The sequence below is a fragment of the Schistocerca nitens genome, chromosome 7 (genome assembly GCF_023898315.1).
Source record: "Schistocerca nitens isolate TAMUIC-IGC-003100 chromosome 7, iqSchNite1.1, whole genome shotgun sequence".
Lineage (NCBI taxonomy): Eukaryota > Metazoa > Arthropoda > Insecta > Orthoptera > Acrididae > Schistocerca > Schistocerca nitens.
In genome coordinates, this window is record NC_064620.1 from 621,978,080 (window position 1) to 621,995,604 (window position 17,525).

The following is a 17,525-nucleotide window of genomic DNA, read 5'->3' on the forward strand; positions in this document are numbered from 1 at the left end:
CCGCTTTCACTGAGCGAAGTTTCAGCAAGATCGGGGTATTTCCTCGGGAACACAGGAAGAAACCATAGTAATAATGTAATTCAAGGCTCGCAAGAAAAGATTTAAGTGGTCCTTTTTCCCGCACACTGTTAATGAGTGGGACGGTAGAGAAATAACCCTAACCTTCTGCCAGGCACGTAAGTCCGGATTGCCAAGAAATCCTGTTGATGTAGTCATGTAGATGTAACGACGAAATTATGTTTTAATTACGACATGTGACTTTCATTTGATTTAAACATCGAAGTTGTTTGCTGTTTCAAAATGGTTCAAATGCCTCCGAGCACTATGGGACTCAACTGCTGTGGTCATAAGTCCCCTAGAACTTAGAACTACTTAAACCTAACTAACCTAAGGACATCACACACATCCATGCCCCAGGCAGGATTCGAACCAGCGACCGTAGCAGTCGCACGGTTCCGGACTGCGCGCCTAGAACCGCGGGACCACCGCGGCCGGCTCGTTTGTTGTTTATTTACTTTTTGTTCAATAGTTTCAGGCATATACAAACACCTAGGCGCGTTAAATTGATATTGAAATAAAGTGTCATGCGTGGACCAATAACAATAAATTCCCACCTACTTGTTATAGTACCGCAGTATCTGCCAGCGTCTTCAGAAGTGGATATCGCATACGAAGTTCCTAGGGTGTTTGTAATGGATATTGCAGACGACTTCGACAAAGTTTGAATGTAGCTTCGTAAAAGTTCCGTGATCAAACGATCTGAGTTGCTGGCGAATACAGTTTATCCTCACTAGACAGTATATATTATCATTATACATGAGGTGAGTAGGGTTTCGCCGCGTTGCGGTGGCCGAGCGGTTCCAGGCGCTTCAGTGACGAACCGCACGGCTGCTTCAGTCGCAGGTTGGAATTCTACCTCGGGCATAGATGTCTTTGATTCCCTTAGGCTAGCTAGGTTTAAGTAGTTCTAGGTCTAGGGGCTGATGACCTAAGCAGTTAGGTCGCATAGTTCTTGAAGCCATTTTTTGACCTTTCGCGTAAATTTTCTTTACATAAACCGTCGTATCTTTTGATTGCGTTGACATAGAAGCTCACTTTTTTTCACCAGCATGGGACCGGTTACAGCAAGAAGTGCGATGCATTTCCGCTTATGATGTCCACCCGTTCTGGAGGTAAACGGGTTTTAAGGGTTGGGTAGACCGATAGACGGTCAAGAAAGTGAGACTAGTAGGGTTCCGTTTTTACCGGTTTAGGTGACGAAATCCTAACAACGAAAACACTGAAGATGAGGGCCGCATAAATAACACCCGCTACTCTTTATTCGAAATGTTCTAGTTGCTGTCGATACATAAGCATATTAGTCGTAGCTACGTTTTCGATCCAAATCACGTTTACAGGAATGCAAATAGAATGTATTTGCCTATACACGTGGTAATTCACATCCCAGTATTAATGCCACCGCGTTTTAGAAGTACGAACATTCTCATTGCTAGCTAGCTTAAGAAACACTTCTGCTAATGAACGTTTTCTGGCTGTGGCGAGTCTAGTGGAGAATTCGAAACAATGCAGAATACGTTTGGCAGCTATGTAGCCGTTTATTTCCTGGGGTGGTGCAGAATTATCCTACAAAATTTACTCTCTAATAACAGTAATTTGTTATTTCGATAAACATCCCGAATGATTGTCACATAAGCGGTGACATAAAGGAAGAAAATTCATGTTTTTGAGTCCAGAAAGCTCTATGCAACAGAAACTGCAGATTTTCATTTCGAAATTGCCTGCTTGTTCATGTCTGGGGTAATAATAGAGGGCTGTTTGCCTAGGTTGTCTGCTAGCATAGTGAAAGGAAGGTCTGGTTTGTTTTTGGTTCTAATCTCTATGGAGGCAGGTAGAATATCAGTAAAGCAATTTTAAGAAATTCTCGCGCACCCAATACGTTTTATCGCTACCTTTATTCTGTACTGGCGCCCTGTGCATGTCAATATGACACTCTTGTAGAATTTCATACATGTTACTGCCTACTTTTTCCGCTTCTGTCAATAATGGAATTGACTTAAGCGTGGCACTGAATGATTTTTAACTGAATTTCGTTATGAATCTTCACGCATTGCTAAATTTGCACACTTTCATGGTAGGTCAGCAACGGTAATCCAGTATGACTGGTCTGAACGTTGACACAGACCGTTTCGCGGCCGAATGCGGATAATATTTTGCTACTTCGTAACGATCTGGGGTTCTTTGTCTTACTGAAACAGTTAAGTCATCTCGATAAGTTGAAATTCATTTTTATTTGTCCAGTTCATACCAATTAGCGTTTGTTCTTTCAGTTCTGTCTTATATTTACGTGTTGTATTTAACACACTAATCAGCATTAATATAGTCTTACAAATTATGGAATACAGTCTAAAAAAGTTCAGATAGTTTGTCAATTTCACGCCTGCGCATAGTATGTTGGTAGCACTTCGTCGCCTTGCCTGTTATGCTGTGTAGCAGACTTTAAAGCCGTGCGGATCAGCATAACGAAAAGGCGAGGGGTCTCGCTCGTTTTGTCCACGACTCTACATGGAGAATAAAAACGTCCCTATCACAGTTCCCAGACACACTCCCGGAGGTACCCTGAACACACGCCGTCGAAAACTCTGTGCTGGGTTCTACTACTTAAAAAGCTTTCAAGCCACTTACATATCTCGAAACCTAACACATATGCTCTAACCTTTAACAGTCTGCAATTGGGCACCAAGACAAATGCTTTCCGGAAACCTAGAAATATGGAATCTGTCGGAAAAAATCATGGTTTGTAGAATATCACGTGAGACAAGGGGATGCTATAGCTGTTTTAGTGGCAACAGTGAGTCAATAGCAAGCTTCATCACTTGGACTGTGGTGCCATCGTGTCCAGTAGACGCTGATCTGATACGCATGACAGCTTTCGTGACAGAATTTTTCGAGCTACAGTCGTTTACCACCATTAAGGAATCAATGGGTTTCTGTTTCGTTGCAGTTCGATTGTGGTTGTTGTCAATGTGAAGTATCAGTTGAGTTCTTCGGCTGCGACAATGAAATCAGCTGCAACTTTAACTTTCCATATACTAAGAGAACGCAAGTTTTTCTCAGGTCAGCTAGTTTATTTCTGTTGTCGGTCAACGTCTGGGCATTCCTGAGTTTTTCCTTTCTCACGGCTTGACTGATTATTACTGTTCTGCTTGTAGACAACATGATTTTCCGGCTTAGGGCATAGTTTTTTATCATGGATGTCTCGAATCTCTCAGACTCATGAGCTGTTTTATTTCTTCAGTTAGGCAACGTGCAGATTTCCTCCTTATTCTTTTGGTCCGTAGGGGAGCACATTTTTGTCATAAACGTAAGTTTCTTAGTAAATCGAGAGGTTTTTCGTTTCCAAGGAAGGAATGGATGATGTCACTCAAACTATTTCTTGCGTCTTACTTGCAAATTGTCCGCCCCCGGTAGCTGAGTGGTAAGTCGGCTCTCAGCCGTGACAGCGTGCGGACGGCCCCGCGCGCCGGCCAGTGCTCCGCTGCAGGCGTTGTTTACTTCCGCGTCGTAGCTTTAAGGTTTGTGTCCGTCCACCGTGAACAACATGTCGAGCGCTTACCGTCCTGCGACCCTTGACGTTTCCTTCCCAGCTGAACATGCGCGACCTCGTGCACATGAAGTTGAAACGTTCACACGTGAAGAAGTCGTTTGGATCCTAACCACGTTATCGGAATCCATTTTTCGATCACGAGTAGTGTCGTTCATATTAAAATGACAAACACCGAGGTGTGTGAAGATGTTATTCGCCGCCATGCCAATGGACTTAAGTTCAAATACTCTGATGGCCACGTCGGAGCTGTAACACTTGAACTCGCAGAGTACGGTCAACGCACGATTAGGGTGTTTGAACTACCTTTTGAAGTGCCAAAGGACGAAGTTGTCTCTGCCTTACAACCATACGGTAACGTCATCGGTTACGTAGAGGAAAAATGGCAAACCTTCACGACCTACCATGTACTTAATGGTGTGCGTCAGGTCAAAATCGAACTGAAAGAACATATACCATCATACCTGACAATTGGCGGGGTGCGAGCCATTGTTATGTACGACGGCCATCCCCGAACATGTGCGGGTTGTGGACAAGAAGGCCACGTCAGATCCGCCTGCATGCGACGCCGCCTGATCCAGACGCCGGTCGGCGAGGAAGCGTCCCCAGCGGTAATCACTCAGATCCCTGTCACATTTGCCAAGGTTGCCCAGGGAGGTAGCACCTCTACACAGGGTCTTCCTGCTCCGTTGATGTCGTCTGATCAGGTAGATGCAACCGCTCCTGAGATTCCTTCTGAGGTGCCACAGACGCCAGATCCTGACCTGCCGAATCATCCCAGCACTGTGACTGAAAATGCTACTGAAATGGACGTTGATCCGGGAGTGGTACCTACTTCTGCTTTCCTTCAGACTGGTCCGGAGTCAGACGAAAGCCACCCGCAATCGGGCTCTGAACGACCTGTTCGAAAACAAGGGTCGACACGAAAGAGAAAGAAACGTAGCCGTACACCCCCTGATGAATCCATTCTACGGATGAATACCAGGGCTGTAGACCCGAAGATGGATGACAAACCGCTCATTGATGACCAAACGTCTGATGCGAAAGACCCGCCACAGGCGACCACTGGCAACGAACACCCCTCCTTACTGGCGCCGTCGCCCCCACAGGTCGACGTTGAAGAGAGCCTATCCGATGGGACGAAAACTACGTCTCCTCTCCACGTGGATGATGTGCACAGCCGATGCCCTACCGCAGTATCAGTCTCCTGGGCAGACGACGTGGAGATCTAAGGGACTGGGGTGGACGGTGCTGATGATGGGGCACCCCCATCGGTTGCGCCCGTGCCCGCGCCCGTAAACTCTCCATAATAGCAGCCTCTTCAATGGACCGGCAAGATCGACGACCTCTCGCTTCTGAAGAAGAAGCCCCACCTGTGCCTGTGGGACTCCAACACCAGCATTATCGTGTCGCAACGATTAACCTTGCGACCACTCGTGCGCCCCACAAACTAGCGCTGCTCAGCGATGTGATTTATGATGCTGACATAGGAAGTGCATGTCGCCGATTTTTCACCACCACATGGCTTCACGGTGCATCTTTCTCCCGCTTCGGACACCGGTAGTGGTGTTGCCATCATCTTACGCCAAGGTCTTCTTGCCGAAGATGTCCAATACCTCCCCAACGGCAGAGGTATGGCCCTTACTCTGTTTGGTGTACGCATCGTCAACATTTATGCGCCGTCGGGCTCCAGCTACCTTCGTGAACGCAATGCCTTCTTCGCGAATGAAGTTGAAAGGTGGCTACACTGAGCCACAGCGCCAGAGATCGCGCTAGAGAGTATTGTTCCGCCGCCTCCACTGGCAGTTCTTGTCGAGAAGTGGCAGTAGTCAGTTCTTGTCGAGATGTGGCAGTGGTCAGTTCTTGTTGAGATGTCGTAGTGGACAGTGATTATTGAGATGTCGTAGTGGGCAGTTCTTGTCGAGATGTGGCAGTAGGCAGTTCTTGTCGAGAAGTGGCAGTAGTCAGTTCTTGTCGAGATGTGGCAGTAGTCAGTTCTTGTTGAGAACTCGTAGTGGACAGTGATTATTGAGATGTCGTAGTGGGCAGTTCTTGTCGAGATGTGGCAGTAGGCAGTTCTTGTCGAGAAGCCGTAGTGGGCAGTGCTTGTCGAGATCAGATGTTGTTCCAATGGAGATATTGTAATGATTAGAGTGCTTTTCGTTAATATATATGAAGGGTACAAAACTCTTATTCTTTTTTTTCTCATTATTTCAATGTCCTGAATAATGCGTCATTACAGGTTCAGTCAACAAAGCATCTGGCTTGTGTTCTTGGATTAGAGTGTAATTTTGGTTTTCTCGAGTAATTATGGTATTTCTATTCTCTTTAATTAATTCAGTATAAATGTTTAAAATTTCTTGTGTTATTGAAGAAGAACCGTGCCAGATGCGTACGTTGAATCACACTTCCACACACAGAACAGTTACACTTGTGCTTTGGTTTCGTAGGTTTTATAGTTGCTGGGGACTTAATTAATTAATTGTGTAAACGAAATTTTCCATTTCATTCTTTGTTGTTGTTCTATGCAGTCAGATTGCGTAATAATACTAGTCAGGGCCTACCGTTTACGAGACTTCGTAACCGGACAGACACCTACTAAATCAAAAAATTAAAAAGTATTTGCATTCTTTTTTTAAATAATAAGCCCCCATGCAAAGTTACACCCCTTCTTATGGGACCACACGATGACTGGGTCATGGGTGGAGACTTCAACTGCACCCAGCGACCTCAGGATCAATTGCCGCGTCACTCACCATGCGCAGCTCTGGAAACAGTAGTGACGCGGCTACAATATGTCGACACGTGGAGACATGTTCACGGTGATCTTTTGGGCTTTACGTACTACACTGCGCACTCCTCTAGCCGACTGGATCGCACTTACATCTCGCGATCCCTAATTCAACACACTCGACAGGCTGAAATCTGGCCTGTTGCTTTCTCAGATCATGAGGCTTACTTCTGCGATGTTGTTCTCACAAGACAGGCAGTATGGCACGGACGTGGTTTATGGAAACTGAACACGGCACTTCTTAATTCACTTGACTGTCGACTTCTAATAGAAGACACTTGGATCACATGTAATAGACGCCGATCCACGTATCCGTCTACCATATCCTGGTGGATCCAGCTCCTCTGCTCTTCGAAAAACTTTAATCCGCTATGGCAAAGATGTTGTCGCCTGGAGGAAGAGCACTGTGGACTTTAACTACAGGATCCTACGAGAATGCTCCACGATGCCAGCCTCCCCTGAGCGCCATACAAGGATGAACCATGCTAAGACCCAAATCTCCAATCTCATGCGAAGGCATTTGGAAGGAGCGATAGTACGATCTCGTACTGCTGATCGCATGCCTCATGAACATCCGTCGATGTACCATATCATCCAAGAACACCAAAATCGACGCCGAAAATTGCTTCACGTCGTAACAGATCAAGAAGGGCGTCGCTACGTAACCCAATCTGCAATAGGGAATGTGCTTCACGCCCACTACCAGCAGCTATACGCCGCAATTCCACATTCCCCAGAGTTGATCGAGGAAGTCTCACAGCTCAACTTCGGTGGTATCCCAGGAGATGCGGCGATTGACTTGATGTCAGAGGTGACTGATGAGGAAGTCCGCGATGCGATCCGGGCAGGAACCATCAATCGCTCCCCAGGACCCGACGGTCTTCCCCTCGAATTTTATCGCACCTTCCGTGATTTGTTAGAGTCCACCTTCACCTCCATCTGTCGGGAACTCATGTCTCCGGAAGTACCTGTGCCGGACGCTTTCATGGAAGGAATTATTATTCCTGTACATAAACCGCATGGTGGCAACAATATCAGTGATTACCGGCCCCTCACCCTCCTTAACAGTGATATGAAAATCTTCACTCGCCTTTTGGCAGCACGACTTCAAAACGTTGCCCGATATGTTGTGTCGCCAGACCAAGCATCTTTGGGAGGGGACAATAATATCTGCACGGCTTTATGCCGATACAGGGATATGATCGCCGTTACCCAGGCACAACGCCTCTCTGGGGCAATTGCGTCTTTGGACTTTAGTCAAGCTTTTGATGGGGTTACCATTCGTTCCTTACAGCCGTTCTCCACCATATGGGTTTCCCAGTCGCTGTTATCACGGTAGTGATGCGCCTTCTGCGGGGTGCCTCATCCAGGATTATGTACAATGGCAGACTCACTCCACCGATAATAATAGGTCGATCCGTACGTCAAGGTTGCCCTCTATCAGCAATTTTGTACGCCTTTTCCTTGGAATCTTTGCTATGTGGACTAAGACAACGTTTGGTAGGGTTGTCCATAGATCGCTACCGATTCTGTTGCACGGCCTATGCTGACGATGTAGTCATCTGTTTACGTAATGCCGACGAGGTTCGAGCTGTTTTGACGTGGGTAGCGACTTATGGTGAGGCGTCGGGTAGCTCTTTAAACGTACGTAAGTCACAAGTTATGTTCATTGGCACGGGACTTCCCGTGGAGTGCGTTACACCTCTCACCACCGTTGATACCATTCGTTGTTTGGGAATAGATTTTTCATCTGATCTGCGGCGTTCAGCCACCATCAACTGCCGACGCCTCCTTTTAATGATCAGAGCAGGTCTTAAGGACCATCGCCTTCGATCCCTAGATATTCTCCAACGAGCTCGATATGTCAATATATATATCGCATCCCGAGTTTCCCATGTAGCACTAGTTCTACCTTTCCCGCTTACTGTGGCACATCGCATGTTGTCAGCGATGGCATCTTTCGTCAGCTCTGGGCTGTTGTTCAAAGTTAACTATGCAACCCTTACTCTTCCCCGTGAACGAGGTGGGATAGGTCTGTTTCACGTGCCGGATAGAGCTCGCGCCCTATTTGTCAGCTCCCAGATGACGATATGGACACGTTCCCCAACGAGCCTCACTGGTCTCCTCCTGTCGGCATATTCCCCAGTCTCACTGTCAGCCCCAGTGATGATCTCGGATGTCCCGGCCCAGTTCGATTATATACGGTACTTCTTTCTGGAACTCAGTTATCTACGCCTCACCTTACCAAGACAGCTTTTACTCAAGACAAGGGCAGTATACAATGTCATCCAGTTAGGTCGTCCACCTAACCCGATTGAACAAAAGTTCCCCCAGGTTGACTGGCGTCATGTATGGCGCGCGGTGTTCGCCTGTTACCTTGACACGAATGTTCAATCTGTCTGGTACCTAACTGTCAATGGTAAGCAAATCAACCAATTTCGCCTTCATCGTATCCACCTCGCCCAATCACCTCTATGTTCCACGCGTGGAGTGCCAGACAATGATGAACATCGGTTTGTTTGCGGACCGGTGGCGGAGGTTTGGCACTTGGTTCGACGTATTGTGGCTTTTCTAACGCGGGACATTCCGGATCGGATTACTCCCCTTTCATTATTATTTCCGGAACGTGACTATTTTCCTCGGACAAAGACCAATGCTGTGAATTGGATTCGCGGACATGCCATTCACTACTTATTTGGACAAACTGTAAACTCTGTACTCGATTTTTGGACATACCTCAATGACCGTCATTATGTCGTTGTCCGTCACCCAAAATACAGACAATTTTTCTCGAACTTCCTTGGGAGTGCTTTTCATGAGCCGCCTCGCAGCTGGAATGTGTTAAGCCAAGAGAGAAGAAGGTTTCCTGTTTGAACCAATGAACATTTCTGAACAATTGAACGGAACACATCAATTTCGAGAAGACGTGACTCAACATATTACCAGCGGGGCGCAGAAGGCCTCTGATCAATTACACAACAAAACTAAACAAAATAAAATAACATAAAAACAAGAAAAATAAAATTCAGAAAAAGGAAAAAAAAAGTGGTCAGCGTGACAGAATGTCAATCCTAAGGGCCCGGGTTCGATTCCCGGTTGAGTCGGAGATTTTCTCCGCTCAGGGACTGGGTGTTGTGTTGTCCTAATCATCATCATTTCATCCCCATCGACGCGCAGGTCGCCGAAGTGGCGTCAACTCGAAAGACCTGCACCAGGCGAACGGTCTACCCGACGGGAGGCCCTAGCCACACGACATTTCATTTTTTCACTTGCAAGTTCAGATAAATTACTGCATCTGAAGCCTCGGTATGTAGTCAGCTGTGTTTTCTTTCTGGGACATTCTACTGCATACTTGATGAAAATTGCGTCACAGGCAGGCATGCCAGGTGCAAGTAGCTGAGAGGTGAAAAACACTGTGCTTGGGATATAATTGCAAATATTTGTACGAGAGTGTGACTACAGCTCATATGATGGGCAAGACAAACCTGCAGCATTGACACGTTTGAAGAAGAAATCACCTGCCGAAATTCCGTACTGGAAGGAATTATTGTGTAGAAAATTCATGTTAACGTCACCAACTATGATCGTGTGCTCGTGTATTGTTTCGAGACCTGAAAGAGAAATTCAGAAGTATGCAGCCACAAGTACTTTAGGAAGTTTGTAAAGAACACATTTCAGGCACTTTCTGCTGAGGAATATAAACACATATTCTACTTATTTATCTTCATTTTTGTTAGATGTGTGTAACATAGTAGGTTATGAACCATAGAGTATGTATATCCCTACTCCTCCCCCTCATCTGTTATATCTATCGTGTCTAAGAAACGCGGAGACGTCAGAATTACCGAGCTTGTGGCAATGCTTTGATTGAGCCAAATCGCTGACAGAAGTATAGTACGGATACCTATGTCTTCCAATCCATGACGGAACTCCTGGAGAGAAGCTGCCAGAAACTGGATATTTGTACGTGCAATATGGAGCTTAGTGTATTCAGGTGCAGCACGTGTGAGGATACTGCCTATGGACACTTGCGGCACTGAGTAAGCAATGACCAGACTATAACAGAATACGCGAAGGTGGGGCAGTGCAGGTTCTAGGAAGTGAAAGCGCTGGGTATCTTTAGGAACGAAGGAGGTCTTATGGCCGACGCTACAGGGATTAGCAGCAGTCGTTAAACAGCAGAGAGGCGACAAGAAAATAAAGTCCCCAAACAGAGCTAGAAAATCTGTTAACAACAGTATTGAAATCAAGATAAATGGAATAAAAGTAGATTGTACAACCCTATTATTGGTTCTAACAATGAGAAACAACAATAATGTGGTAAAAAACTGTTCAATATAAATGGGGTAAGACTAAGACGTGAGCGTTCCCAAGTGTAAATAAACGATGTTGATGAAATCTGGGAGTATAGCTTTGTTTCTACCTAGTTCCACTATTAAGAAGTGGAACACAACCCACAATGTAATCTAGATTTAGAGGGAATATCTTCTAAATGATGATATAATGTTTTTCGTATAAAAGCTGACTTGTAATTAACGTTCTTGAAAATTATATACAGCTATTGTAATAATCTGAAATTGTGCAAACTACTGGACCACAATTAATAATTTTGAAAAATTATAACTTTTGTTACAACATAAATTCGAGAAACTTTCGAACCACGTAGATCCACGCGTAATGAAGCTGTGCGGCGGGGCGGGTTAAAAGTCGCGTTGCGTTGCGTAATTGTATGACCACTGTCTTTCGTCTTACTGTGCACTAGAAAAAGTTCCACCTACCTGAGTACGGTGTCTGGTCACCAGCCCGATTCTCTTCATACGTACATACTGTTCAGACGTTGTTAAAAACAGCGTTGAAGAAAAACATCGTCAATACTCACGTTTGCAAAGTCCACCTAAACTCTGGTAGCAAGCTATCCTGTAATATGTTATACCGATTTTCGGGTGGAGGGCGATTGCTTCATTCTTTTAGGAAAAGTGTCAAAATTCAGCAACAAGTTCTTTGTTTCTTTAGGTTCAAAATTAAAGAATTAGCCGTCAGCCCGTATTTATTTAAACGACTAATATCAATGTCCTCAGCTCACATTTCATACAACCCAATATACACGCAAGACAGCCAGAAACGTACTTAAGTCCGACCCGAATTATTACGTGATCTACAGTCGATGCTCTGCTACAATATATGAGTTTCACTTTCGGTCTTTTTTTCAGTGGATTTCTAATAAAGAAACTGCTCGCCAACTATTCCATAGATGAATATGAAACATGTCACGCGGAATTCTACAGAGGCCGAAAGTTCACACGCGTTTATCTTCCCAACTAAACACTTCACAAAGCTGAAGTTTCCACAATCTGTCTGTAAATGAAACTGCTTTTCGGTAATACCATCCGGACGCGAAATACCTGTAACTTCTTCATTTTACACGTCCAACATGGCTTGTATGTCCAATAGCTACCCAACGACTGACTCCCTGCCGTTCCTTCCAGGGCCTATAAGTGCTTGATAGAGCGTGGGAAATGCCTAACTCTAATTGGATGTTCAAAATGACCATCCAATCAAAACAATCCTTCGAGTTCTTTCTCGCGCCAAAACTGTGCAACGTCAATCAATATTCATTTACGTCACTTCATCATGCAATTCTTAATAAAATGTTTAACAAAACCAAACGAAAAGAAAACTAATCTTGAAGTGACTTTAGAAACTAATTACTCTGCAAGTGGCTATACCGACTGCCTTCTTACAAATGCAAGTACTCTTGGACGTACGTCATCAGCAAGGTAGGGAAATTATAGCTTTCATTTCAACTGCTTGCTTCACACTTTCCCATGACGTAGTTACGTAATGTTTAACATCAGATAATATTGAATCTTTACGTATGTCCCACATATACACTCTTACTCACTCTCATTTATTCACACAACAAAACAAATCGTTATTAAATAAATATTAACCCTTTCTGAATTCTATGTTATTAAAATGAAAAATAGTGATGTTTTTAATTATAAAAAATCTAAATAAATTGTTCTGCCATTTAGTGAACTTCACTAATAACTCTAAATGATACTAAGACACAAACTGCTATGAATCCTAATTGTCTTTAATTATATAAGTGTCGGTTTTTGGTGTTTTAGGTAATTGTCTCTAAATCTGAAAGTATCTCAGCTAGATAGCTCAGATTTTAATACAACCTTCCTTTTAATAACAAAGAGCTATATATTGACTTTTAACAAAACTGAATAATATTTAATACTGTTTATTTAGATCCTTATGGACTTGAACAATCTGTCGCTCGAACTAACACAGGTTGCGCTTCCCATGGTTAGGCTAAAGTGCGCGTCATATATGACGGCGGCCGAGTTTAGGTTCGTTTTGCGCATCTGATGTCACAAAACACAGTCAGCCAATGAACAGAGAACGACGTTGCCAGAGCTCGACTGCAGTACAGAGCACAGACGAGTGTCTTCAGTTTTAGAAACGTTCAGTCATAAATAAAGTAACTGAACGAAAGCAATGTCTTGATAGCAGAATTTCTTTTATAGAAAGTTTGGAAATAGCATTCTTTATACCAATTACTTCATATTCTATTAATTAATTAAACCAAAGAAGCAATGAGCCTCCTAATTCAGGCGATAGCAAGGAAAGATGTTTGTATCATTCTCACTAACCGCTTTTTCATAATAAAGAACAGCTATAATTGTTTATTTCCTATTGTACTTCGACAAAAAGTGAGTAATTCATAGTCATACCAACAGTGTTTGTCGGTATTTTGCGTTCTAGTTTCAAGTCCTCCAGGAAGGATATTGAATGACAAGCTGCGTTAGTGTAATGGTTAGTGTTTGGCTGCTAAGTGAAAGGTTCTGAGTTGGAAACTTTGTTCAGTGCTTATTATTTTCTTTATTTAAAAACAATATCGAAGTGTCTTACTTCATGAGTGTTATTCGTTTGAATGTAATTTTTTGAAATTTCTAGTGGGAACTGAAATCAACCATACGGAAAGTATACGCTATGGACTTTTACCTCTGTAAACTCTTCAAAATTTCGTGCAGTGGTTTACTGCATTTAATGCTGCATAATAACTACGTTGAACATTGAAACAAAATTAAGTCATTTATGGGGGGAAAGTATCAGTCAAGAAGATGTGTAAAAATCAAATTTTCGGGCCAAATAGTTTTTGTAAAATCGAATGATAAGTGCGTCAAAGCAGTCGGAACAACTTGTGTCTGCACAGGAGAGCAGTGCAGTGATGACAAAATCGCGCACAGCGCGGATTGTGGGGAGCACGTCTCTGTAGCAGCGAAAGGGTTAATGCGGTCGTGGTGGCTTTATTTCATAAACTGCGCGCTCCCCCCTAAACGTAAGTTGGCTTGGCACGTGCAAATGGCAACACAGCAATCTCCCGCGTCTGGGCGGGCATGCGCGAACCGCCAAGATAAAAGAATTGAACTGTAGTGGCAGGTGCGAGTGAGTCACCAGCGGCTATATATTGCCACCGCCTACGACTCCAAAGCTACGAGCCCGTACTTCAAAGTAGCTTACTGCAATAAAATGCTATTGCGTATTGACTCGCGACGTTACAGGTGGTTTCTAAAAATTGGTTCAAATGGCTCTGAGCACTATGGGACTTAACATCTATGGTCATCAGTCCCCTAGAACTTAGAACTACCTAAACCTAACTAACCTAAGGACATCACACACATCCATGCCCGAGGCAGGACTCGAACTTGGGATCGGAGCGGTCGCGCTGTTCCGGACTGAGCGCCTAGAACCGCGAGACCACCGTGGCCGGCCAGGTGGTTTCTAAAATCCCATTTTTGGAAGATAAGCTGTCACTAGTGCTGCCAGAGCATTTAAATATTATATTTTAAATTGTTATTTTACATTTCACACTTGTGTCCTTCTTTCCTTTTATTTTACCATTTCACATACATGTATATTGGTAACTGATAACAATCAGTAACTCATTATTATTATATAAAATCATTACATCAATGATAATCTGTGAACAAATTCTTAAAGCATAGAGTTTCTTTACACCTAACACATGAAATGAACGAAATTTCTTCACAAAATGTACACGACAAACACAATATGAAACAAAGTTCAGCAGGACTTTAAGCTGTAATGTTCATCCTCTAAATATCCCGATAAACCTTACGAGCCAAAGGGAAAAACGCGAACAATTGTAGTCGCATGATGGCACCCAAAATTCTGCGTGCGTTACCTGCAGATATTGTTCAACACTGGTTTATATATGCTACAAGACTACAGAACGCAGAAAGCCACGTTAGGAAGCTAATGGAATTTTACGATTGTTAAGTGATAGTAAGATTAAAAGTATGTTTACAACTGTCGTAGAACGAAAAGGATAGAGATACAACGAGATTCCCCCGGTTTCATGTCAAGAAAAAAGATGCAATTTGTCAGACTATGATGACGTCATCATTCACAGGTTTAATACACGTTTACAGTTTGGCCTCACATACACCAAGTTTCTACTTTTCGCAACTTTGCGTGATTTGGCTACAGGACATAGGGGCACATACCCTACTGCAGCAGAACTTCTGCTTGAAAGTACTTTAGTGGACGACTTTGCCACCTGTTGCGAGGACGGCAATAATCTGATATCCTTACTCAAGCAACTGACAAGTCTGCCGAAACAGAAAAAACTTAGAATGAAAAAATGGGATGGTTTTTATAATATAAGAGAGGCCATATGGAAAAAGGATCAGCGAAGAGTTGAAGAACACACCGCAGTGTTAGGCATGGATTGGGACACGGAATAAGTCTTCTATGATTACCGTCCCGTAACCGATAAACTGCAGTATGAGCCTGCTAATTAAACGAAAGTTACTGCACGCGACTGTGAAATTCTATGATTCTCCTGGTATCTTTTCATTAACATCTATTGTAGAAAAAAATGTTTTTCAGGGTATGTGATGCCGTGGGGAGGGTTCATGGAGCAGTGAAGTACATCAGAATCCCCAAGACTAAAAACACATTGGTTATTTTGGTCGTAAGTAAAAGCAGTGTACCTTTATTACTTCCGCGCCTTGACTAAGTATACGCCTTCCTGTGTTCGCGACTTCTGAGATTTTTTTCACCAGTTCTCCGTAACTGACATCGCAAACGCAAGAATGTGGAGCGATCCTATGGTGACTCTGGACTAGATACGGAGAGACCGAAATTACGAGAATACGTTTGTCTGTAGAGTAATTGATACCTATGAAGTTTGACGCCATCGCAGTGGTGACATTGTTTCATCACATATGATTCTGCAGATCTGGTATTACGTGGAACATCAATGGGAAAGTTCCGGTCTTCTATACTATGATGGAATGGACCTCCGTGTTAAAGTCAGCCACTTCACACGTGGTCTCTGGAAAAAATCTCTGACGATTCCCTTCCAGAGATACGAAAGATATCGAACATTCTTTCATTATTAATGCTTTGGTGTGTTCCATTGACGAGTCAAAATATAGAAGTTACTGGAAACATTACGCATAACGGCATGGATTATTGCCTTTGATCTACAATGTTCGACATTCAGAAAATGTTAAGAGCAAATTCGCTTTCCAAGAGTTTGAATCAGAAAAACGCAGTTGGATGCGGATGGTCCAGCATCATAGCTTCCCTGCCAAATACCCAGCTTCCAACGGAATATGAAATTGAAAGTTATAACAAGTTAATGCGTAACGAACTTTTACGACTTGGAAGACGACTTCACTTTGCGGAGTCTAAGATACAAGAAAAGCATCCACCCCTCATAGAGTATTTCCACCCACTCACAAAACTACTCATTCGACAGAGGCATGTACATTTACACCACCTAGGAAGTGCTATAGTGCTGTCTGAAATACGTAACGACTTTTGAATCTTGAAGGGCAGAGAAACGGTAAAAAGGATCATACATACATGTCTCCTTGGAAACTAAACAGAAGTGTCCACGTATCCGAGGTAGAATGTCCTCTACCACCTGACTGTATTGAAATCACCAAGCCGTTTTCTGTAATAGGCGTAGATTTCGCAGGTCCACTTTTCGTCAAACTCGATACCTTGATTCGGTGCTACAACCTTCTTTTTAGATTTGCTGTAACAACAGCTCTCCAATTTGAACTAATATTAAATATGAAAACAAGCAAATATATGGTGCCGTTCCGATATTTCCGCCGAGATGGGGACTGCCAGGGTCTATATTTCATGTCGCGCACAGAACTAAAATACCTCACTCACCTCTTAGAGAACACGAAGACCAATCAGTACTTGACTCACCAAGGTGTTTCTTTGAAGTTTATTGTACTACGTGCGGCTTGGTACATGAGCGTATGATAGTAGAGGAAGAAATATTTAGGACTTTATTGGTAGATATGCACTGAAGATCCAAACAAATTGGTACACCTACCTAATTTCGTGTAGACCCACCGCGAGCACGCAGAAGTGCCGCAACACGGCGTGTCATGGACTCGATTAATGTCTGAGGTAGTGCTGGAGGGAACTGACACCATCAATCCTGTAGGGCAGACAATAAATACGTAAGAGGATGAGGGGGTGGAGATCTCTTCCACACAGCACGTCACAAGGCATACTAGAAATTCTCAATAATGTTCATGTCTGGGGACTTTGGTAGCTAGAGAAAGTGTTTAAACTCAGAAGAGTGTTCCTGGTGCTACTCTGTAGCAATTCTGGACGAGTGGTGGCCGTGTTGTCCTGTTGGAATTGCCTAAGTCCGTCGGAAGGCACAGTGGATATGAATGGATGCAGGTGATCAGACAGGATGCTTACGTACGTGTTACCTGTCAGAGCTGTATCTAGACGTATCAAGGGTCCGATACCACTCCACCTGCGCACACCCCGATATTTTACTCGATTCCTGATATTCACGGTACACTCATAAAATGGTCGCAGGCGAAAATTCTCATTTCATCGCTACCTAGGAGATGCTGTGTCCCACCGATTGTGCACCGACTGTAACACCACGTTCAAACTGACTTAAGTCTTATAACGTGCCATTGCAGCAGCAATAACCGATCTAACAACTGTGCCAGACACGTTTTGTCCTATACAGGCGTTGCCGATCATATGGCCGCATTCTGCCTGTTAACACATCTCTGTATTTGAATACGCATGCCTATACCA